The sequence below is a fragment of the Chroicocephalus ridibundus genome, chromosome 7, assembly GCF_963924245.1.
Source record: "Chroicocephalus ridibundus chromosome 7, bChrRid1.1, whole genome shotgun sequence".
Lineage (NCBI taxonomy): Eukaryota > Metazoa > Chordata > Aves > Charadriiformes > Laridae > Chroicocephalus > Chroicocephalus ridibundus.
Window position 1 is genome coordinate 7,089,121 of NC_086290.1, and position 25,520 is coordinate 7,114,640.

The 25,520-nt window shown below is 44.3% G+C and overlaps 1 protein-coding gene across 7 annotated transcripts in view; it reads right to left on the reverse strand.

The window, feature by feature from the left end:
* THSD7B (thrombospondin type 1 domain containing 7B) overlaps nucleotides 1-25,520 on the reverse strand; it is a 329,550-nt gene that overhangs the window by 37,443 nt on the left and 266,587 nt on the right. The window lies entirely within an intron of this gene.

The following is a 25,520-nucleotide window of genomic DNA, read 5'->3' on the forward strand; positions in this document are numbered from 1 at the left end:
GCCCTGAAAAAATACAGCGCACCTAAAATTTCTTCTCCCACACATCCACATCTCCTTGGCCTTGCTGCTGTGGAGCCGTTCGGTTCTCACCATTAAAATAACTAAATCAACAGCCTTCCTTCCGACCCGACCCTCCCCAGGAAATAAAAAAAAAAAAAGTTCAGCCACAGCTTCAGTAATTTATAGCTTCATTTTAAAATAGCAGATTATGACTATGCACGTTGTGGCCTCAACAATAAAGAAATCTTATTTGCAACATGTTGGAGGCAGGAGGCGGGGAGATTGCGATACCAGTCAGGACACAAAACTGGTGCCCCATCAGAAAATTACCTTCACATCCAACAAACAGAAGATAACTTCCTAAAGAAAACTGCTTGGGAGCAGCAAATGTCGGAAACTAACTTTACGTGTGGGTCTGTCTCTACCTTGTGCATAGGTTTAGCAGAGAGGAAAGAGTGAGAGAAGCTGAAAAGTGCAAAATACGTGAAGGAGAAAAGAAAGGAAAGAAGGAAACAGAAGCGGGGACTGGTGGGGCCAAGCATGGCATGAACTAGTACGAGCATCACGTTTCGTGCTGGGATGGGGAAAGGGAGGGGAGCGATGGGGGCAAAGGCAGAAGTACCATTAGTACTGTTTTTCCTACATATTTTTGAGCACAAATCATTTTTCACAGTCCGTGCGCAAATAACACGTGAGAACTTGCAAAATTTATTAGGAAAGGGCAGGAACACGCACGGCGATAACGCTGGGCGCAGCAACCTCCTTGCGCAAGGGAGGGGGTCACCCCCAGCCGTCAGGAGGTGTGCGGTGTCTCCAGCTCCTGCTGGGCCTGCACGAAGGTTTTGGAAGATCATGGGGCACCTCAATCACTCCATATGGACTAACAATTTCTGCACGCCGAGGCGGTGCCATTTAGCTTAACTATATGATATATAGGTATCTATGTATTGTATAGAGACTAAGTTTCCTAAGCCGAAAGAGCCAGGCACCGGTGCCAGTTTCCAAGGCGCCAGAAGTGCCCCTAATTAGCTGTGCAGCCATGCTCGTTAACTGGCGTACACAGAGCAAAGAGAAGAAGAACCTGCTGAGCATGACCTGTGCTCGGCACCAGCAAGGGGGGCGCTGAGCCTGCTGCCAAGCCGCCGACCTGCCCCGGCCAGCGAGGTACCCACCCCGGCAGCCATTTCCCTGCCCACACCCCCTCGTTAGGCACGGCAAAGCCTTCCCGCTCCCCAGAGACGGCCAGGAGATGGATGCAGAGGCAGGGAGTATTTATTAGTTCCCCTGCTCCACAGAGAGGGAAAGAAAAACTACACTCTGCCTACGTTGTCTGACAAAACAGACTGCGGGAGACGAATTGCTGAGGAGGGAAACGCGTGCTTTAGGCATGATCAGAATTTCCCCCGGCGCTGAGGGGAGGCAAAACCCAGAGCAAGTGAAGCGCAAAACTTGGCAAGAACTGGCTATTCTGTGATTCCGTGGCTGCCGGCAGCCCAGGGAGGAGACATCTCACTGGGCAGCGCTAAGGGAAGCAAAAGTTATTAATCAATAAGTTTATTAAGAGCCAGGTGGGTGCCTGTTCTGGCTCTTTAGAGTTTTGGAGAGGTTGCGAGCGACCAGGAGGTGACGGTATGGGGCAGCACGGGGCCAGCACAGCACAAACGGTGGCTTTAGGGATTTAAGGTTCTTTTCCTTGCTCTAATGAATAACCTTTCCTTGGCATTGGAGGATATCGCTGTGAATCCCACAGGTCACAACATGGTTATTTATCAATAAGTTTATTAAGAGCCAGGTGAGTGCCTGTTCTGGCACTTTAGAGTTTTGGAGAGGTTGGGAGCGGCCAGGAGGTGATGGTACGGGGCAGCAGGGGGCCAGCACAGCACAAACTGTGGCTTTAGGGACTTACAGTTCTTTTCCTTGCTCTAATGAATAATCTTTCCTTGGCATTAGAGGATATCGCTGTGAATCCCGCACACACTGGGTCTCCCGCACCCGCCCTGCACAAGCATCCTCTGCTCCTCACTCGGGCCAGACCCGAAGCTTGGAAATCCCGGCTCCATGTCTCACTGACCCCTCATCACCCCACGTTAAAATCTCTTAAACCTCAGACGCCTCCGAACCAGCAAAGCCCACCTGCAGATAGCAGTAGAGGCCTAACACCAGGAATTTACCACAAAAACGCGTTTTGGTGGTCAAAACCTCCTGCACCGTTTACCTGATGTGATTTCTGCGTGGGCAGGGATGGGACGCCACGGGAACTAAAATCTCTCCGAGGAAACGTGTGAGGACAAAAAAGAGATCCCACATGCAGCGCCACAAACACACGTGATGCGATACTTCAAACGCGCAGTTTCCAGAGCGGGCAGGATGGCAATAATAACGCCATTAATAGAGTGTTTGTATTCCGCTGCTGGGTGATGTGGAGCCGGTAGGATGACACGATGACACATGAAGCCCCGCCAGCTCTCCCCGCTTCGACAGACACCCCGCTCTGCACAAGGGCACGCAGCACCATCCCTGCGGCACCTCAACACCCCGGCGGCCCGCTGCTCGCCCCTTCAGGACTTCCAGTTCCGTCAGGACTCCCAGGTTACGCTCGCCACCAAAAACCCAAAATATAATTGTTACAAATAACCTGTTTTCCTAAGCCATTGTGCCGACAACACTGTGTGTCCCATCTGTGAAGGACCTTTCTCCTCTGCCCTGCGTCGGCGCCGCGCGATGCCATCTCTGGTAGCACCTCCGAGACAGCGGGAAGGTGTAAATAACCACCGCGCAGCACCGGGAGGGACAGATTTCTTCAGAGCAAGTCACAACGTGTATCGGTAGACTCCGTGACACCTTTTAAATGGGAGTCTCAATGACAGGCAAGATTTCCACAGGTGAAACTCTGTGGGTATGCGTTTTGGAAGCCGTGAATATCATTTGTGACTCTATCTTTGCATTTAAAAACCACAGTGATGTGGCATGTGTTCCTTTCCTCCACAGGACAATGTTTTCCTCCCATTTCTCTCTCCTGGCTTGCCATCATTTGTTTTCAATCCCTTCCAATTCCTCTTTTTTTTGTATTTGAAAAAAAACCCTCAATAAACCTTAAAGCCTCTCATGGCTATCTTTTGCTAACAGCTCTGGTACTTAAGGAGGTCAAACAGATAATGTTCTTGATTTTGCACTTCCAAAGGATTTTGGCTAAGCCTTGCTGTTGAGTCCCACTAGCCAGGGGAACCTGGGATCACTTCTCATCTCCTGGTTCCATGGGAGCACCCAGTTCCTACCCTGAACAGAGGCTGGGACGGGATGTTGTGTCCTCAACTCCTCACCCAACCCAGGGACCCAAAGTGCCTGAGCCTGGAGGGGGTTGGAATGTGCTCCCACAGATCCCTGCCTGCAACATAGAGTGCATCCAAGCTTCAAATGCAATAGCCTCAGCATCCGGGCCCACATCACAACTGCCATCTGCCACGTCTGCTGCAGATACAGAAGCCTCTTGTCCAGCTACACCACTTCTCCTCCTAAGCACAAAGACAACAGTTCCTTGAAAAATTATCTGCTTAATGCTCACTCTTCCCCAAACTCATCAACCCACTACGACAGAGCGTTTAAAAAAGCCTTCAGACCAAGCCACCCAACACACGTTTGGAGCTGTACTACCACAATCCGTCTCTTGAAGGGCAGAAATTAAATGGGGACCACGCGATGGGCACAGGGGTCCATTGTTCTGCCCTGCTCGGGGGGCAGGAAGATGCTGGAAGCTGCAGACACCTGACCTGTGCAGGGCTCAGCACCCAGGGGACCAGCCTGGCTCCATCCCTTAGTGCCTCACCTTTAACCCTTTCAAGAAATAAACACAATCAAAATACTTGTAGCATTTTAGGAAATCGATGGCTTTCCTCAATTTTTATTCATATCCTCATACTGGGTTTTGGGCTCAATGAACCAAGGGGTGAAATGATGCTGGACTGAAGTTGATGGGAGTTCTGCAGCTGACTTTCATAGGACCACTGTATCACTCTTTGTAGCCACAATTAATCTGGGATACATTAACATCTGAATCCTAAAATCAAGTTGATGGGCACAGTTCTAAATAAATTCAAGGGAAGAAGGACTTTTTTTAAGAGACAAACTGCTATAGTTTTGCCTTAATAAAATAAGCCAGCTCCCATTCACTCCAGCGCAAACCCTGAGTTCTTGGTAAAGTATCTAAAAGTTGACAGTTACTTCAACACAATATACAAACGTTAATCTATTTATTTTGTCTTTTAATAGCTGATATTTGCACTTTTCTAATGAAAAGTCCAAACACCTAACCACCAGAGAGCTTTGGTGTGATTTATAATGTTCTATAACTTATTTATTTAAATGTAGGTCAGGAATAATACTGACCTTGCAAAGGACATACAGAAACGAGCGCACTTGCTCAACTGATGTGATTCATTAAAAGAAATTCATGCCTGTATTTCAGGTCACATTTCTGATGAGCACCTACAGAGCAAACTAGAACAGGTTCAACGCTTCTGAAAATCATAGTGACTTCATATTTCAGTGAGCATCAAGATTTATTGTCCCTCAAGGTAAATATTGACTCTGGTTTTCCCTCAGTCGATAGCTTTCAAGACAGTAAATCTTGGTGTTCACCTCAACTAAAGTCAATATCTGCTTATTATATTAGAACAACCAAACTGATCACTGTAGCAGTTGCCTGAGACCCTGAGGACAACCTCTGCGCTATTCATTTCTAATAAAAATGGGCTAAATTCATTGCTAACATAAGTTCATTTCGCATCGCTGCCCTTATACCAAGGTTACATTAGACCTAATACATTGAAACAGCCAGAACCGAAGAAATAACCTACTTTTAAACTATGGAGACCACCATGAATAAGAGAAAAAATCTCTTACTGGAAAGAGAGCTGATTTGCTCTAGTTTGCAAAGACACTTGCTGGCAAGGAAATTCAGGCGCAGATATTAAAACGACTCCTGCTGAGATGGGCCAGCAATTTGCTCACTTTCAATACTTCTTGCATACCCGCTTTTATGTTCCCTGCATATCCAGGCCGCAAGAGTAGGCAGCACTGGGACATCACCGTGCAAAAGTGTCCCCCTCCTCCTCTTACAACTTATGGCCACCGCTTCATCACATCTGGACCTCAGCCAGGGCTTCTCTCGCAGCCAGCCTGACACGAATGGGTCCAGTGCACGGTGGGAAATGGAGCTGCAAAGACATCCATCCATCGCAATTACCGGCAAATTTGTCTTCTACGCTGACTCCATCCAGTTCATCCAAATCTCTTTTTTGGTTGTAAGGTGCCCATATATCAACTGAGTAATTTTTGTAATGCTCTAATACTGCCTTTGCATTCCATTTAATCCAAAGGAAATAATTTCTAATAATGAGGTTTTCTTTTATTTAATTCTTTAAAACTGAATTCGAAATGGAGTACTTACGTTGTTAATTACTGAAGGGTGTGTTTGATTTGGCAGATCTAAGCACGCATTTGAAAGCTTTACCGAATTAACTGTATATCTGAAGGACAAGTACTTGCACATTAACAAACACTACATCACAGAAATGACCTCATTAAAATTTCAACATTAAATAGTTCCCTTTGAAATAAAATTGATTTTGTTTCATGCTAGTTTACATATTGATCACAATCACCAGAAATACGTTAACCGCTCGTCAGTATTAAAGATGATCGAACAATTAATTTTCAAGCAATTTGGATTTCGCAAAGCAGCTGTTTCACTGAGGAATACTTGTCTTTAGGTATTTGCATGCTGCAAATAGCCAACAAAATAAATAAAAAAATATTGCTTAAGAATGACTTACAACACAAAAGTTTGAATAGATCAGCATGCGGTAAGACTTCTGAAATTATTGGAATTCCTGAATTTTTTATGCCTCTAGCAGATATCTGAAGCAAATGCAGCACTTTTAGTCTTCATTTACGCCCAAATCAAAGGAGTCAGTGTTTTTTACCTCCTTTGTGATACAGAAAAAAGAAAATCAATTAGAGCTTCGCTAAGGTTATGAAAAGCCTTCGCTGGCGTTGAACCAAGTTTCTAGAAAACCTAGAGCCACCTCAAACTTTGTAGCTGGCAAAAGGATGGGATCAATTTTATTCTAAGTACAAAATATGAATTAAGAGTCGGGGCAATAATTACTATAGCACAGACAGAAAGATGTACCAATTCCCAGTCTCTGCCCTGTGGGCAGCATCACAGAATCATAGGATGAAGAATTAAGCGATTTATTAGAGGCTGGCGAGGGAGCCCCCAGGGAGCAAGGGGCTGAATCTGGAAATGCCCTATTTCTTGCACTAACTGGATGACATCTCAGCTTAAAATCAGCTACTGAAAAGTTCAGATAAAGACATTTCAGGATGAAGCCATCAAAAAAAGCAGCACTGTAGAATTCTGGCTGTAAAATGAGAAAAAGGAAAAGAGAAGGAATTAGGAAAGCAGCAGAGTATTCTGCTATGGAGACATCTGGATGCTCCACATTCCCTCACCACAGCCTTTAGAGGCTCTTACTGTATCTATCCTTCTGCTGGACTTTAAAAAAGGCTCCTAATAAATCCCTAATTTTGTTCTAATGGATGATTAAATATGCAAAGACAGGCACCACTGTATTTCAAATTCTTAAGTGCGACAAATGGAAAATGCCTTGTTTAAGAAGTTAATTGAAGCAAACTCTGCTGAAGCCCAGTCATTACAGCTCACACTTCCAGAACTAACACGTTGCTCAGGAAGGTTTATTAATTCATTTTTTCTAGTGGTAAGAGGTTTTATTTTCTGTAAAATTGGTGCAGGCATTAAAAACACCAAGCTGTAACACGGTAAAGCGTGAGCACTCCTTCCTGCAGATTAAAATAAGAAGCTGGCATCATCCAACGTGAGAAAATAAGGTAGAACGTGCAGCTCCTGACCCCAAACTGCCTCCCTGGTTTTACTCAAGGTTGTACTGTCACTGCAGCCTTTGAGGAGCAGAACACAGCACGGAGTATAACCCTGCACATACCGTGCCGTTATTGGGTATTTATTTCTACCTGAAGTACTCAGGCAAGACAATTTAGTCTCAGAGTTATGCAAAAAAGTGGAGATGTTGGGATATGCGAATACAATCACAAATGGCCGGGTCCTATGGCTCTGCTTTTGATTTTATTTTTTAATTACTTTTCTTCACTATCAAGAAAATATTGAATCTAGATGAGATATTAACAAATGCCATTTTACTATGTTGTCAAATATGGGGGTCTAAAGCAAGGCATAAACTCGTTAGTGAGAGTTTTGGTGCATTTTTGCTGATTCCAGAAGCTGTAGGTGCTGTAGCTTCTGCTGCCTCCCTGTCACAAAGCTAGGCAAGCATAGCAAATTTAAGTAGATATAAATAAATCAATGTCCTGTGTTTTTTGAAACAGCAGATTTTCCTGCAGCTGAAGGATAGTTTCAGGGGTAACAAACAAATGTGGCACCTCTCTGGATGAATCTGTTAGGCAGTAATAATGTTGGATCCGGTTTTAAAGAGAGGAAGGGGGGAAAAAAAGCTGATTGATGAAGAACAACATCGAAGCCCCTTTTTACTAAACGAGAACAATAAGATAAGATGAAGACAGATTGCAACACCAACCTGAGCCTTTGTAGATGTCCATGTTAGCAGGGCATGACAAGCAGAAAGAAAAGAAAATTATATATTCATTAGTTTAGCTGCTGTATGATAATATTGCAAAGAAAAAAAAAAAGGGCAGAAAATCTGCTCAAAATAAAATTGCTACAATGTTGCATTCAGTTCTTCGATTTCCCCATCTTTCAGGAAAAAAATAAAAAAAAAATCCCTCAAGCAGAAATCAGGCATTTATTTGTGAGTGAATAAAAAGCACGACTATGCTGAAGAATAAAGCAGAGTTCATTCAGCTTCATCCAGCAACCCTCTGGAATTCATCAGCGTGCCTCACGATCAAAGCCTTAGGATAATAAAAAAAAAATGATTAAAAAAAAAAAAATCTATGAAGCTTAACCTGAAATCTGGTAAGAAACCCCACAATTACGGAATATCAATCACAACAGATATGAAAGGCTTTCCGACACCTGAATCTTAATTGGGTGGCACTGTCCTTAGAGCAGCCTGCAGAAGACATGCCCGGCGGCAGGCAGCCAGCCGGCCCTTAGCAGGTGGGACTCCATCTCCGTGAACACCCATCAATAACTCAAAAGTAGATTTCATTATGGAAAAAGTAATCAAATGATAAAAATTCAATAAGGCGGGCGTACAGGCATTGCACATCCCACAGACAAGGAGGGCGGGGGGGGGTTGACACCGAGATCTCCAGGGGTCCATCGGCAGGGTGGGAGCTGCACTGTTGAAGTCCGTACCAAATCATCCCGCAGGCAGCCTCATTGAACCAGCACGGACAACATCGACATCAGCTCTCGCTAACAGAGACTGGGCAGCCTGGTTGCTTCCCCCTCCCCTCCCCTCCCCTGATTGAAACGCCAAACGAAGCCCACGTCGACCAGGGGGACACAGGGCTCCGGAGCAAGCCAGCGACCCCCGCGGTCCTCCGCCCGGCCAGCCCGAGCTCCCAAACCAAATCACAGCGCTTCCGCCGGGCAGAAACCTGCCCCAGCAGGATACGAGCGAGCGATTACTAGATCCAGGAGCCAAGTCATCTGTCACATGAAATGAAATAAATGCCACTACTAAACACAAACAGTCCCAAAGAAGCACTTTTTTTGTAGGCATCTGTACAATAGGCAATTTAAAGAAAAGACCATCAGAGCTTACTGCTAAGTTAAAAATGATGCCTCGGAGACAAAGTTTTAGCCCTAGTCCTTCCTTTAAGAGATTTTGAAATAATTTCAAGGTCCAAAAACTTCAAATTGATATTCTATCCGTTTATTTTCATGTCTTAAGCAAGAACAAATTAGCGTGTCAGAGCAGTCACATATTTGTCTTTACATGGTACGATCTCGGACTGACAATTTTTCCATACAGGATTTAAAAACGGTTAGCCGACAAGAACAATTTGATTGATTGCACTATAGACAAGAAACAGAAGAGACTGGGCAGCGTCAGGCAGTTGAAAGTTACGCTTTCTGAAACACACTTCCGTGAGACTAAACCAAAGGCTGGAAGCAGAGAGAACTGCAACCTGCTCCTGGGGCTTCCCGCAGTCACAGCGAGAAACAGTCCGGTTTTAGGTTCCCGCAAAAGCTGCAACAGAAATGTAAACCAGCGCGTAACCTGATTGTTTGGTTAGGATGAGACTGTCACTTTCCCCCCGAGTCCGCTCGGCGGCAGGTCTGATTCCTCCTCAGCAGCATGCGGACAGAAACGGATGCTCGTAGGGAGAGCGGGACAGACGCTGATGGATGAGTGATAGATCCCATAGCTTCAGAGCGCGGAAAGATCACCCACAGCCTGATTAGTAACGGGAGCTGGAAATTTTTTCTTAGAAGAGCAAGTTACTGCAGAAGGCAGAATTTTTGACAGCCTGTTGCATCGTGTATTTGTGGTAGCTGTCTTACTGCCAAGACAGGCAGATGTTAGTACTGCGGTTAGACGTGGCATTAACTTGAGCAATTTTCTCTGTATAATTACAGGTAATGCAGACCTCCTAGCAGTGCTGCGGAGAGGCCAGCCTCGTGACAAGGCAGCTGAATTCACAGATTTGAAGGCAGCTACAATCACACCGCCGCACACTTAGAAATCCTGCAATTGTTACCACCTGACAGTTTTTGTTGATATTTCTCATAGGCGGATCCAGACAGAAAAGAGTTAGGCACAGAAAAGCCGAGTTTTCTTTCCCAAATGCACACGTTCAAGAAATGTGATGTGCTGCAGAGAAAAATCGTGCTTCTACCTGCGACTGCTCCCCAGCAAGAACATCCATATTTAATAAACTAAAGGCTCCCTTGAGCCAAAAGTTAAATTCTCCCCAACCTATTTCAAACATCAGAGTGCACGTGTCCTATCCCCGAGCCAAAAGATAAGAGGGAAGCGCTTGCGAGCCACCACCTCGCGGGGTAGCTGGTGTCTCTGGATTTCTGGGTATCTTTCTTCATTTCCGTTCCTTTCTCTCAGAGCAGAGAATGTATATTTTCAGATTCCTATCTTTCTATCATTGGCCCGTATTTTTGAGGCTAAGCACTTTACATGGACCTGTACAGATCCACATGAATCAATGGAAAGTCTTCTCCTGACTTCCACTGTTTGGGTCATGCTGTAGCAAGCAAGGAACACCTGAACATTCATAGGTACATCACTAAAATTTGGGGGGGGGGGGAAGTATCAACTATGATGAATTTTTTCAGCAGTACCTATTTATTGAAAATGTACATGAGTAGTGCCTATGTATATTGCTGGTTAATGAGAAGCTATATAATAAACAAATAGATGTTTTTGGAATAAATCTGACCAGGAACGACCGCATAAACTCTACATACACATATGCTCATGTTCCACAAACATCAGCATTTACCACCTATTTCCATTTCCTTTGTGCCTTGTTTTTAAGGAGTTTATGAGTTTCTGGCTATTGGAAACCTACAATAAAACAGAACTCCTTAGTTGTTCCTGTACCAGGGGGTAACGTACCCCATAATAACCACCAGCAGAGCCCCAAGTTCTGCTCTGCACCACTGCAGCATTCAGGAAGGGTATGTCAGGGCACGAGTGATTCAGCAGTTCTCACACCTCCGCCGTTCCCCGGGGCACCACCTTCACGCATCCATGATTCTGGAAATAATGGACTGAAAAAGGCTGTTTCCCAAAACAGTAAGTAAAAGGAGAAAGTAGAAAGTAAACGCACATGGAGACTAAGCAACACAGCTGTGCTTTGCAGTGTATCGTACACACAAACCACTCTACCTGAAACCTTTTAGAGAATTAAATAATGCAACAGAGCAAATAGCATGTGGTATAAATTAGAGGGCGCAGTAATTTAAAGATCATGAGAACAGTCCAAAAGGAAGTTTTCACTCAGACAGCCCACAGCAGATTAGGAAGAGAGGAAAATTAAAAGGCAGAGACAAGAAACTGAAGTTGAATGGCAGATCTGAAAGGAACTGAAGAGTCAAAGAAATAAAGAAAAGGGAAATATCGTTATCCAACACAGGAACCTCACAGAGAAAGTCCAACGCTAAAAATAGTCAATTTACAATAGAGGGAACAGTAGGAAATGAAAGATCGCCAACGGGGTGAAGGGTAAGAAAGGTGAGACAAACTTTTTATAATGGGCACTGGCTCAGAAAGCTTGGACAACAAGGAGGGCAAATTTGAAGAGACACTTGAAATAACTTCTGGGTCAATGGGGTTATTTAGGAACGATGGAGACAAGACTGCCCAGCATCCTTCAGAAGATGCAATGGAAGAGAGGGCTGGAGGAGGAAAGGAGAAAAAAAAAAAAGTGAACTGCATAGCAGCCAGATAAACTTTTACTCTCGGAAAGATATTTTCCTACGGACATTATCTATAAGCAGCAGAAAACAACAAGGAGACGAGTAGCAGGCAGCATGGGTTTGTCAAGAACAAACTGTGTGAAATCATTCTGATGTTCTTCGCTAAGAGGATAACAGATGCTGTGGATAGGGATGAAATGGCTGGTATTATGTTACTTTAGTAAGCCTTTCACACTACCTCTCAGGCTAAGGAAATATGGTCTGGACGAGTATAATACTTGGTGAGTACAAAGTATGTTGGAAAATCATACTCTGAATAGTTAACAGGGTAAAACGGGTGAGAAACCTCACTCATGGCTCACGGCAGAGCTTTATGTTCTGTATCCAGTTGTATTCCTTGTTTTCATTAATTTGGGGCTGATGGATAGAAAATGATTCTTACCGACCCTGCGGGTGCTGCCAAGATGAGAAGGACAGCGAGGCACCCGGAGGACAGGAAGAGAATTCAAAACGGGCTTTATGAATTGGAGAAATGGACTGAAAAAATGGGTTGAAAGAGAAGTACAGAATGACAGTGATGAGAGACCAACCAGTCAACGGCGAACACAGGATGAGAGACAAGCGGCCCCTCAGTGGTACCACTGCCCTGGATCCTGACACTGTAGACAACTGCAAAGAGGATGTGATTCAGTAACACTGTAAAAAGACAAGACAAATACAGAGTGTGTAAAACACTGAAGTACCGCTTAGCTACGGCACGGCTTCAGCGCGGGAAGCATGTCCAGATGAATGCACTCAATTTTATGAGAAATTTGAAAGATTTGAACTAACTGAGAGCCAACGGATGACAGTAAGATTAATGAGACCAGGAGCAAATTGCCAAGGCGAATGTGGCATTTCCACCTTTGCTTTACAGGTAAACATTTAAAACACCAGTATAATTAGTGACAACCTATACGATGGCAGGTCTGTCGACGAAGCATGGTATCACTGTCAGATAAAATAGCAATACGGAGTCATAAAAAGAAATAACTCTGCTGTATCATAACAGATGCAGAGTAGCAGAAAGACACCTGAGAGAGCTTTAAAGAGATCCTCCAGCAGCTTGAAACTATCTATCTGTAGCATCACTGAGCTCCGTTGCCTTGAATAAATCACAGACTGCATTTTGGAAACCAGGGACTCTCTTCTACCTCATACAGAAGCAGGGCAGTGGAATTACCATTATATTAAATATTAACAGCTGTGTTATAACACTGCCTACACTCCTAGTTCCTCATTGTAAACCTAACATTGATAATGAAGGAGCATTTAAAGGAAATGCAGGGAAAAAAAATTTCAGCGTCTCAAAGTTTTGCCTTATATTAACAAAATACAGAAACCTACCTCTTTGGTTCAGGTGAGAGGCGGGGAAGAGGAGACACGATCATTTTTGGGAATACACAGAGAGGATTTCTCTTAGAAGAGCTCTTTTTAAGTTAGCAGGTAAAGATACACGTTCCCAAGGCTGAGAGCTGTAGTTAGACAAATTCGTATTCAAGTTCTGAAAAAAGGGGAACTTTTTAAACACAAAGGAAATTAACTGCTGGATCAGCTTATCCAGGGTAAATCCTCCTTCTGCTGAAGTACGTGTCAAGGTGGGGTGCTGTTCTACAAACCTGCTCCAACTCCACAGGCAGGCAGGGATTTGACTGCAAAGTCAAGTAGCTCATGCTATGCGAGAAGCCAAAACAGACCATCATCATCATCATCATCACGGTCTACGTCTGGCCTTAGGAGCTCTGAATGAGGAACTCCACAGAAGCCTTTTAAAACCACATATTAATCATTAAGTAAGCACCACATTTATTAACCCATACTGCATACTTAAAATATAAATTGTACGTTAAAGTTGAGGGAAGGCAGTGCGCCTGCGTGGATCTTATGTGCATTTTGAGAGGTGGTCAAAAAAAAATAGTTCTGCACTATACATCTGAAGCGCATTGGAGCTCAGCCAGTCCATGTATCATCCCATAAGTACTGATCCTACAAAGATGAGACTATTTTCTTTACTGCATTAGCTCTAGCTAGTAAATTATAACCAGGAGAGGAGGCGGAACTGAGCAAAGAGGATAAACATTTTAGCTAGGTCACGATGTTGCCAGTAGCATGCCGGACAGAGGAGGAAAAGAGAAAAGCAATTACTAAAATAAAGCAAACACTCTCTTGGCTGCCTCTGTTCATCCATGACTTCTGCCATTTCTTCACACTGGTGTGGGTAAAATAGACGGCATACTTGGAAATGCAAGTTGGACTCTCCTGGCTCTGGATAGAGGCGTCCAGGTCTTTGGTTTGCCTCATCCAGCTGCTCCTGCTGGGTTTTATTGCTAACACCCCTTTCCTTTTCCCTGTCCCTCCTGCAGGCCAGCGTGTGATACCTGGCACATGGACAAGTATATGCATGTATGCATGGACATCACCAAGAATAAACATCAGTTGACTGACAGGTAAGTGAAAAGAAAGAAAACAGAGAGAACAACTGTAACTGCGTGTGAGCAAAGAAGGGCGAATATTCACTGCACGGAAACGCATTTCAGTGAAAACAAGAAAAAGAGGAGAAAGGTGGTAACAAGGAATACTGGCAGTGACAGAGAAAGGGGTAAAGGTATGGAAAAGACAAAGGAAAATACTAGAGGAAGAGGCTCCCTGTGTTTTACAAACACTTGACAAAGTACAACACAAAACAAACCATGGCCGAGGCAGGACGGAGGCGCGCTGAGAGGCAATGCCAAAGTTACGTTGCAACAGGGAACACACGAAGCGCTGCTGGGCTCTACTTCAGTTGTTTCTTTGTGGTTTGGTGAGTCCTGTAACAGCTTCTGATTACACAAGACACATCCAGTAGATCAGAATTCTTGGAAAATAAGCAACGTTTAAAAGGCTAACACTTTTATACCTATCAACTGGCAGCTCAATATTGACATTAGTGCTATCTTTTGCTCTACATACGAACAATAGATAACACCCCCACGGTTATTTTCAGCTTATTTTACAAAGCCACTTTTGGAAAGCTTTGCTTTCACCGAGCAATGCAGGCGTTAGAGTCAAGCTCCATCCGCTTTGTATCAAAGCCTCCCCCGCGGTGCAGCTGCGCTCCCGCGCGTAGGGTCTGGGCACATACATTTCTACGGTTGCTTTGGGCTTCCTGAGCCAACAGACTGTACACACACAAATCCACGTATGCTGAACTGGGAAACAATCCACATTTCATTGCCTTTTCATTTAGATTGATAAATAACTTAGAGATGAACACTAGACGGCAAGGGAAGTAATTGCTCACTCAAAGCTGCATTTAAAAATACTTAAGCACGGCATTAAATTCCTCTCAGTGTTTATGGTACAGACATCAGACAGTTTGCAAATAACATTTTTAATCGCCAAATGTTGACAGGGCTAGACTGTGAAGGACTGACACACAACAAATTGTTTCAGATGGGTATAGAGAAATATACCCTGGGTAGAGATCACTGAAAAATACACTTTGGATTGGTATAAATAATAGTTTGGTATAAATAATACTTTGGCTTGGGTTGGGTGTTTGTTTTTGTTGGTTTTTTTTCAGATGGTAGAATGGAATAATCCAGCTGCCTTCTGTTACCTTCTATTATATCAACAAAAATTATCAGAGAGGAAAAATGCCAAACAAATTCCCTCTTGTGCACCACGGAGATGAAAAAAACCCAGTCAACCGAGTAACGCTGGTATTTGTGCTTGTGTATGTTTAGATGTGGAAACATTTTTCTTAATAAAACCAAAAGACATTACAATTTTCAGGAAAACATAAGCCTGAGGTAATGTGTTTTCCCTTTTAAATACCGTGAATTACGCCTCTCAAAGACAATGCCTGACTTTCTAATTCAATGAACACCAATGAAACCAAACCAGTTTTGTCACTGTGACGGTCAGCAAAACTCGGGATATTCAAAACACACTACCCAAACTACAAAGTTTGTGCCTCTCTGTTCCTGCCTGGTCTCCCCGTGTGTTGGACAGAGGGCTCTGGAGCAGGACGTGCTCTTGGTAAACAGGAGGAACGCCAGCGGGAGGCTGCAGTGCGCTGCCGGCCGGCCAGCCCTCCATGAGCATCTCTGAGTTGAGGTTTCCCACACAAAAGGAAAGGGAATTTTTCTTCCTTGCTCATCCAGAGAAAATGAATACGTCTGCACCTGAACACCGCAGAGTGAAAGCAAAGCAACTAAGAAAAAAGCCTTATCACACACTGGGCAGGAGCTGTTCCACCCAACACACAGAACACATCAGAGATGTCTCCACTGCTGGCACTTGAGATTTCCATCCAAAAAGGGAACGCGTGCTTGGAAACGCTGTTTCTCCAGTGCGGAAAGCCTTTGGAGCCGCCCGTTACTGTCATTACAGATCCCTGAACCAGGGGAAAAAGCAGCAGCAACTCAAAGCTGTTGGCGTGTACAAAAGAGCATAAGGAACTATGGCATCCCCATGGTCAACCTGAGAGAAAGGGGCCTCAATGCTCCTAACGTGCCCACTGGAAAAGATGCTTTGATGCTTTCCCAAAATTTAGAGTCTTGAAGACTTTTGCACTCCCAGTATCAACAAGACACATCACCAGGGCAGAGAAAATGTCGATAACTGACACTGGGTCAGAAAAAAAACGCTAATAACTGACACTATTTTAATGGCTGTGCTTTTAAGACCTCCTGAGGATGAGTGTAGATGCCACAGTGGGTAAAATACCCCTTTCCTTGGGGAAGAATTAAAGGAGGCTTAAAGAGAATTAGGTTAGGTACTGAAGGAAGACCCTGGTGGTTTCCAGCACAGGTGTTTGTAGTAGCAGCTCTAAAATACAGAGAACAAAGCAGGATACAATAAGATAAGCTTATCTTTGCTGGGCACAGTAATACACGCAGTCAGACTTCTTTACAGCATATCTGCTTATAACAAATGACATTTTAAACAATTTGAATTGTAAGAATGCATGCTTTTGTTGTGAACTAGCCCCCTCGGACTGAATGCTTACAGAAGTCTAACTTTCTTGGTTTTCCCAAAGCAACGTGATACTAAGCATTCAAACCTTTCTCTACTGCATTGCCTCTTTTGGATTGTTTTCTTTGTGAAATTCCATTTAAATATGCTCTGGGTGCAGCAGGAACAAACATACCTCGGGATAACCTCTGGGCGCAGCAGGAACAAACATACCTCGCAAATTCTCTTCACCAGAGAAGTTGTGGCTGCCCCATCCCTGGAGGTGTTCAAGGCCAGGCTGGACGGGGCTTTGAGCAACCCGATCTAGTGAAAGATGGCCCTGCCCACGGCAGGGGCATTGGACTAGATGATCTTTAAGGTCCCTTCCAACCTAAACTGTTCTGTGATAAGTTACAGGCAGCTAGACTGGACACTGCACAACTCATCAAGTGAATGTGGCGTAGCTTTACCCATGCGGTATGGTGTGACATCCCACAACCACCATCGAGAAGCAGAGGACTTCACTGACGCGACCCCATTTCATCTCTACACGTTTCATCTCTCATGCCAATGTGTTCAGGCATCTCTGCAGGATGCCACTCTGCAAAGTGCAGACATAGCAATAGCAGACAGGGGAGGAAGCACGACTCCAGTGAGGTCGCGTTCTCCATCAGGCTGGCACAGCAGTGGAAAGGCGAGCGCTCATCCGACACGGCAGAAATAACGGGGCCATTCCCTCATGTGCTTTACAGTGTGCACGCGGTTATTCTTCTTCTCCATAGCTCCACTTCATCAACAGAATTACACGCAGCAGTAATCCACACCCGGGCCTCTGGTAGCACCTAACGAACTTGAGAAACTCTTGAAGGAAGAATTAGTTTGATCCCATTTCAATAGCTCTTTCTGTCTGAAAAGGGCATTGTTGTATAGGTTGATTAGCTAGGAAGATTTTTCCTTGTAGTCAGCCTGTATCTCCACTCTTAATTCCACCCCATTACCCCTAGCTACACCCCTGGGCCACATCCTGTATAACCACCATCTTTCTTTGATATTCACAGCCTTTATGTGTTCAGGAACAGTTATGAACCCCCACAGACACCACTCAGCCCCGGACGCCTTTTCACACCAGTACTTGGCTCTTCCCACTCCCCTAGCAGGAGGAGAGCAGCCGATGACATGGCTGGCGTTAATTACAGCACAAATTCCCATTCGGAAACAGCCTGGGCAGCACAGAGGGGCCATACAGCCCCACGCCATGCAAGCCCTTGAAGTCTTTAACATAAGGACGCACTTGTTTATCCCGACTTTGATGTTCAAATGGTATGTTCCCATTTTCCATCACATTACTTGCTCTCCCCTGGCCTCTTGGCCCATTTACTGCTCTCTTCCCGGGCATTAAAGGGGGAGGTAAGCTCTCTATCCATGTTTACTACACAATTCAGTTTTATATCAGCATATTTAACTTGTTTACGCTGAACTCCACTGCCTTAGCAAAGAACCACTGAGCTGAGTCTCACAGGATTAAGTTCAGTATTTCCTCTTAATTGGGCCGCACTGGCTCCTAGGATGCTCCACGTTGCTTTTATCTGCGTTCTCCCACAAACTGGAATTGTGTATCTCAACATTGCATAACTGTTTTTACTCTTCACTGAGATAAACCTAAGAAGATTAGACTGGTCGGCTTCTCTCAGGTTCCTGCAGATTATCACCCGCAACGTGTCCACCCCGTGTGCGTGTCCCTTATCTCCCTCCAACACTTCCCAGTTTTGAATGTTTCTGATTATATGATAGAGCCTGAAAAATAGCCAGGGTCTCCCTGTGTGTTTTGCTCTTTCTAAAAACGCATTCATTTTCTCATTCTTTCCTTCACCTATTCCTTCTTCAATACACCATTTGGGACAACAATCTGAAAGCATTTATTGCAATCGGTGTTTGATATATATGAGCTCATTTTCCAGAATCACTTGGTCTGCCGACCATCGAGACTCATCACAACATCGGATTTAAGAAACCTGGAGGCAAGGAAACGTCCAAGGTTTCTTGGAAGTCAGAAGAAATCCAAGGACTAGCCTCTACTGCCTGACCTAGCTCTCCTTAGGCTGCAGTACATTTCTCTGTAGAGATTATGATTAATTAATATGTACATTAAGAACAATGTGAGGCTAAAATGCGAGTGCCCCAAGGCACCTCAGAAACTTTAATCATACTTTCAGACATGACCGAGCAGTGGGAATCTAAGTGTTAACGGGACTTCACCCTGCGGACACCTTTGTGCCCAAAACACTGTCACCCTGCCTGGGTTCCCACATTCCTGTGCATCAGGACGGTCAGCTGGCTGATGGCTATTTCATTCGTGTTAAACCTTTATTCAAAGCGTACAGCCTTCTATATGTAGGGCATGGAAGCTCCTGCAGGAGAAGTAGGTCAATAAGTTGGCCTTCAGCTCAGCGGGAGGTAACGTCTGAGAGCAGACACGTTACTGCGAGGCGGGGAAATTATGGCTGTCTCAGGACAACGCAAGCCAATGATGGAGACTGCCAGGATCAGCCTGGGGGGATCCCAGCCTCCGGCAGAGCTGTCAGGTATCAATTCACATCAGCAGGCAAGGACTGGCTCCATTGCCAACTCAGCCCAGGATCCCTGGGGACCAAGGGTCTTCCTGAATTATTTATGTGGTTCAACAGGTGATCTTTGGTCATTTGATTATCTGATTCCACTCAACCACCTCCCATAACATATAATATTTTCTTTTTCACCTTTTGCCCTACTTTCACAGTGAAACTTAATTTTCTCTCTTCTTTTTTTCATCCATAAGCTGAACGCTGGATGACTGACCTTTCTTAGAGGAATATGCAGGTGTCCATTTTCCCAATAGCAACATCTAATAAATGCACAGTTTAGAATCACAAATACTAGAGATAAAACATTCTTGAAAAACATCGATATGACTTTCCAAGTAGTTCAATACCGTATTAGTTTGAGTATAATAAAGTCTTATTTTCAAACAGTTATTTATAGGGCTTTCATCAGGTTACCTATTATTTCACTGTCCTTAGCTCTTTTCTCCTTAATATTCAGCCTAAACCACCTCTGAAGTCAGAGCTGAAAAACCTCTTGGTTAATCTGATGTTTTAAGTGCCAGTACAACCTCCAGCAAGCACAAGAATTACAGAGGTTGAAAGAATCACTCCAACTTACACCTTGGTATTCATTAATAATGAGTTTTAAGATACTCTTTGAGGACAAAATTTTTTAGCCCCAAGTTTCAAGAAATGCAGCTTTGAATTCGGGTAGCCACTCATGATTACTTGAGCTCCTGTTTGAACAGTTTAAGAAGTGACCATCACCAAGCTAATGAATGCTGCTCTCTCGGTGGCAAGAGTCTTCTCCTAATCATGGTGCTGCCGGTGCTTTATGAAAACCCTTTCTTATTCTGCGTTACAACCAGCAACTTCCACACCGTCAGCGATGCATCCCCCAGGAGAACAAAGCTAACAGCTGAAGGGTGGTGGGTCCATAAACCCTCTCTAGATAATCAAGTACGGCGCATCATTAATATGCTCTGAGTGCTGTAACTTCAGAGGCAGAAGAAAAGGGAGCCTAAAAAGTGCTTTCATCTCAATTTTCACTGTGGGAACACGGAGTTAGGGAGGAGCCAGTAACTACCAACTCGCGTGAGACATCATTTGTTTTGTAACGGCTAACTTATCATCTTCAGTGGACTTCAGTCTGTGCAGCCCTCGAAGAGACACCTACCGTAAGCTCTGCTAATTGGTCAGGTGCAAGAACTGCTGTCAAAAATGTGCTCGGTAGGCATTTTCTTATAAAATCTATCAGAATGTCAGCTAGAAGTTTAGCCCTCAGAGATAAAAAAAAAAATGGGAAAGGCATTTACGAGATTGACAAGATTTTGCTGTAAAAGGGGAGTGATGATGGGAGAGACACACAAGAGGACAACCGATTGCTGCAGATCCACTACAATTCTATTGGGGTCAGCCACCAGCCAGGCACCTGTCTGAGGTTTAGTATTGCGCTAATGGAAGGCACTGATTTCCCAGACATCACTCTGACATATTTTAACTCAGGAGAAAATGGTCGAACTATATTTGGATGCCTCTATAGGAATTTCTCTATTTCCTACAGACTTTCTATGAAAAATGAATTCAGACATAGTCAAGCACTTACTACATTTGCAAAGTTTTGTAAGTTGCCAATAACTGAGAGCTGTGTTTGGGCGTGCAAACTTTTCTGCCACGTGTATCTCCCTGTCAAAAATACAAGAGGTTCAATAACACAGGAAAATGCAGCTGCTCTTATTAAAGTTAAGACATTTGGCCAGTAAAGACAGCACTGTGCTTGTTCAAAAAAACATAGTTAAACAGCTCAAAAAAATGGTTTTGGCCACAAAAATGGCCAAACCCTTTAAATCTAGTAATCCACACTCGAGGACACAACTTTACGGAAGAGCTCACTGCATTGCAAACAAGTAATAAACATACATAAAAAGGTTCATGCATTAATGCAAGAAACTGCGTTACAGAGATCAAGCCACCTCTGCAAGAGAAGGAGCATGCAGTCAAATTTCTTTCCAAAACCAGTTTAATGCTAAACTGCAATCTCATTTACCTAAAAATAATGAAACAGGAAGGGAAAAAACACCCAAAATTATGATTAAAATGAACAGAAAAGAACATTTACCAGATGTTCAGGCTCTCCACCTACTCTTTATCCTTCTTGACGTCTGACACTTTCTTTCTTTTTAAAAATGCATTAATAAGATCATGGATCATAACAATAAAACAGGTGGTATTAAAACCCCCTAATTTAGCCTTCTAGTTAAGGCGTGCTACAGGCGTTTACCTCCTTCCACTGACTAAGGAAGGATGCCAGCCACCCAGTGTTAAAGATTAATAGTAATATCTCCAGTGTCTTTTCTTTTTTTTCCCCATAATTTTCCTTTAACCCCCAACTTATCCTACCCTAGAAGCTAATCCATTCCCATTTCTTTTTCCCTGTGGCTCAGCGCTCTAGTCCTGTACTTCAGCTATTCCTAAACATTGCTGCTGTCAACAACGAGTTCAGTAAGGTTACTTCCATCGACACTGGAAGACGCACATAGAAAATTGCAGGGGAAACAAAATACTCAGCTATCCCCCCTTTCTCCATCTCATTCTTACCTGAGCAACACATCAGGGAAAGGCAGGAGTTGCTACGCAGCCTTCACTACAGCTAATTACCCACTTGTATAAACAATATTGCTGCCTGCCCTTTCTATCCTCTCCTTAGTGTCTTCCTACAGGAATAAGCAGCCAGTCCTATGCCAGCGGTAAATTAGCTGCTTGGTTTTTGTTTAACTCTTGTTTAACTAGATGTGACATCCCTAGGTTCATCCTGAAAAAGTGGGAAATGCCATGCCAGGAAGCTGATGAGGGTCATCAATCATCCGTATTTAGCTTTATGGTAAATGAAGGAAGAAGGGGAGTAGGAAGAGGGACTGATAGTTGAAGAAGAACCTATACACTGGGGGAAAGAACCCGTCTGACTTGTGGTACATCAACACATGGGCAAGACCATCAGTAAAAATGACACTGAAATAAATAATTGTTAACACTTTTGCAGAACTGGAAGAATGGCAAGATCACAACAGCCTTTGCCAAGCAGGACACAGGCAGAGGCAAGGAGGGAACATACGGAAGAGAACGTAATGAAAAGAGCTTACCAAAACCAGGAGTCTCGTGAATTGCCAGACTAATGTCAGCAGGGATATCATCTTAAAATGGTGCTTGAGAGGAGGTAAGGCAATGCTTTAAGGCACTAGAGTGGGAAGTTTTATCCATGAGTGTAGGCAGCGCGGGACATCACCCAAGGTGTGCGGGGAAGAGGGAAGCAAGTGGGTGGCTGCGGCTGTTGTGGAGGTATCACAACCCCATAGCACATCCAGTGTGAACCCCGTTGTTGCTCTGGAAGGAGGCAGAGGCAACCACAGAATGGTCAAAGTTGGAAGGGACCTTGAAGATCATCTAGTTCCAACCGCGCTGCCATAGGCAGAAGGACAAGTTCAATGGGCTGATATAGCCGAGGAGAGGCAGAGCCTGTGGGGCTGCGTGGGAGCGCTGGAATTGTTGCGAGAGGCGACCATACATAAAAAATTCTCTTAGGCAAATTGCCAACCCCCTCGCAGCGCAGCACGTTCTGCGACTGCAAACACAGAGATGCTTTCCTGCGCCTTACGGCCGTCCTGCACAGGCACTGGGGGGTTCTTTTCGAGGGAAGGTTTGAGTTCACACTCCTTTGACTCTTAACACAGTTTACAAATCCACAATGGAGTATTTTTTTCCCTGATACAGAGAACAGAAAGCAAGAGAATTACAAGCTGGGTGAGGTGAAAACTAACTTCTGCATGCAAGATACCACCTCCGAGGCAGGAGAGGGGAAATATATGCAAACATTTCTTGCTTCTGCCAAGGATCAGCCAAATTTGCAAAGCTGGAGCCTGCTCTCATTTTTATTGGGTTTTTTTGTAATTCTATTAGAAAGTCAGTCCTGACTTCCAATAGCGTGAGATACTGCAGAATCAGATCTAAAATATGCTAATGTCACGAGAATAACGATTACAATTCTTGGAGATGCTTTGCATGCTGCACAGGTATATCTTGGATTACAGGCTTCCTGAATCTGAGTTTGTTTTCTGATTTTGATGCTTTTACTTGTGCTTTCTGGTCCATATTCCACTATACTTTTTACTGCAATTATTGCAGTAACTCCTTTAAGAATTCTTAGTCTTTCAGCTTTGATTTATTTATGGTAGGCTTCTTTTTTAATTAAAGTTGTTAAAACTTGCTGCCAAGGACTTTGAAATTTAAGGATTTGATTTAAGCTAGCAGAAAAAGGCATTCACGATCGTGTTGGGATCCCGGTTTCTTCTTTTCAACACCAAAGCGCAATTATATCTCTGTAATAGTTATGCTGAATATTAAAGAGCGCAATTATTATGGGGCATTTTAACTATCTGAACATTAAAAACCTAAAAGCACTAATCATAATTCCTTTGCCATATTAAAACATCACATGAGGAGAGCAGGAGCTGCACTAAAGCAATAGTCATTAATCAGTATTTAAAATAAGACTGTTGCCAAATTATCTCTTAGGCTTAATTTCCTTGAGCAGTATCATCCCACAGAGAGAAGCCCGGAGTATAACCTGACATATTACTCTTCTTCAAGAGATTAGTCCACCATTGGCAATTGCTCACCTGCATTAGCCGGCCCCCGCAACACTGCTAGAACCTCTCCTCCAGCTTACAGAGGCACAAATGTCAAATTAAATACCCATCTGCCTCCCGAGCCAGCCCAAGGCTGCTCAGTAATGTAGGCAAAAATTGAATGAGTTATTTTGTCCTGACTCTACAGGCTACAAAATTGAATTTGGTGGCAGCAGCAGAGCTGGATCCAAGAGAGGGCACAGAGGACTGACAGCAGCCAGACAGAGTTTCGGGAAGCAAGGGTGGAAGGAGGGCGATGACGGTATTTTAAGAAGCCACTGATTTGGGGCAGCTGCAGGGAGTATCCATTCCTCCACACACCTCTCCCAGCCCAGGAAATTCCAGTCCTGGCTCCTTGCGGAGCCTCTCCTGCCTGACCCTCATGCAACACCATCTCGGTGCCCCGTGCCCAGGGGGCTGGTCCCCGCTCCTTTGATCACAGGGGAACCCCCTGTGGACTGGCACCGTTGGGAATGGACCCCTCACCCTACGTCTGCAGCTTGCCCATGATTTCGCCTCTCTCCATACTCCATACCAATGAATAACCTGTCAAGAAAACACTTAAGAAATTAGCAATCTAACCATTCTAATAAGAAAAGCTTCATTGAGAGCATATGGTTGTGACACAGGTCTGTGCCAGGCTGGGTCAAGCTTTCCGGAGTTGCGAGATAAGTGCCAGTAGCGAATTTTCCCACCTGCTGCTGCTACTCAACTTCTCCCCTCCCTCCTCCTCCTCCTGGAAATGTTCCCTGCAGAGGAACGTCCATCTGCAAAGGCAGAAGCCGTGCATTCCTGCCTGCCGGCGCACATGCCAGCACGGGAACATCAGCTGCAGACGCACGCCACCATCCAAAATTGCTGTCCCAGACTGGCCCAAACAGGCAAGAGCACGTGTACTACGCTCCAGCGAGATGCAGCGCTCCTGCCAGAGCACGTCACTGGTGATTTGGGTTTGTACAGTGCTAAAAGCCTGAGGTTCAAACCAGGAACAAAAAAGCTGGTCTCTAATCCAAAGATGTTACGTAATATTTTTTATATATATTGCACGGAGGAATAACTATATAGAGAACAGGAGTTAGCTGTCTCTTTGCTATGCCTTTCATAAGTTTGCTCCCTCCACTTATCCTCCTTTTTATGGGGCACAGGAGAGCCATCCCTCAGCTCGCCTGCTTTTCTTTCTTTCTATCTTGTCCGTGGCTAATTTTATCTCCCCCATGGCTTCAACTTCCACTTTCAACTAGCACTTACACTGTTGTATCTGAAGTGCTCCTCTCCAGCCAACATGTTATTTTAGCCCATCTCACTCTCACTTCAGTTGTCCCCATCCCACTCCGTCAATGACACCAGCGAGGAGGAGCACTCATGCCTGAACTTCTGTTGTACCTCTCTTTATGCAGCCCCCCTGGAACATTTAACTGGAATTAATGTGAAATATCATTCCCTTTCCCAGCTTTCTGTGCTTTCTCAAGATCCGCTCCTGCTGTAAGCCTCACCTCTCCTTCCTAAAACCAGCCAGACGTGACATCTAGGTTGCACGGCTCTCGGTAACACTGGCTGCTATTCATTGTACTTGTTCTTTCAAAAAATAACATTGCAAAAATAGCATCACCATGCCATTACGTCTACTGTTAACCTGCGTGACCAAACAATCTCAGCACTACCACCCCTTCCATTGGTCTTTGATCCTTTCACATTGTTTCGTGGGTTTGATTTTGGTTTTTTTTCACATTTGGTTCCATACTGGTAGGCAACCACTTTTGAAGAAACCTGTCTTATGTGTATACCCAGCAACTACATCAGTGAAGGCATTACCATAAAACTGATAAGAAATAATGCTACGAGCTAGTTCCTCTGCTTTAATCCATTTATCCTACAGTGCCT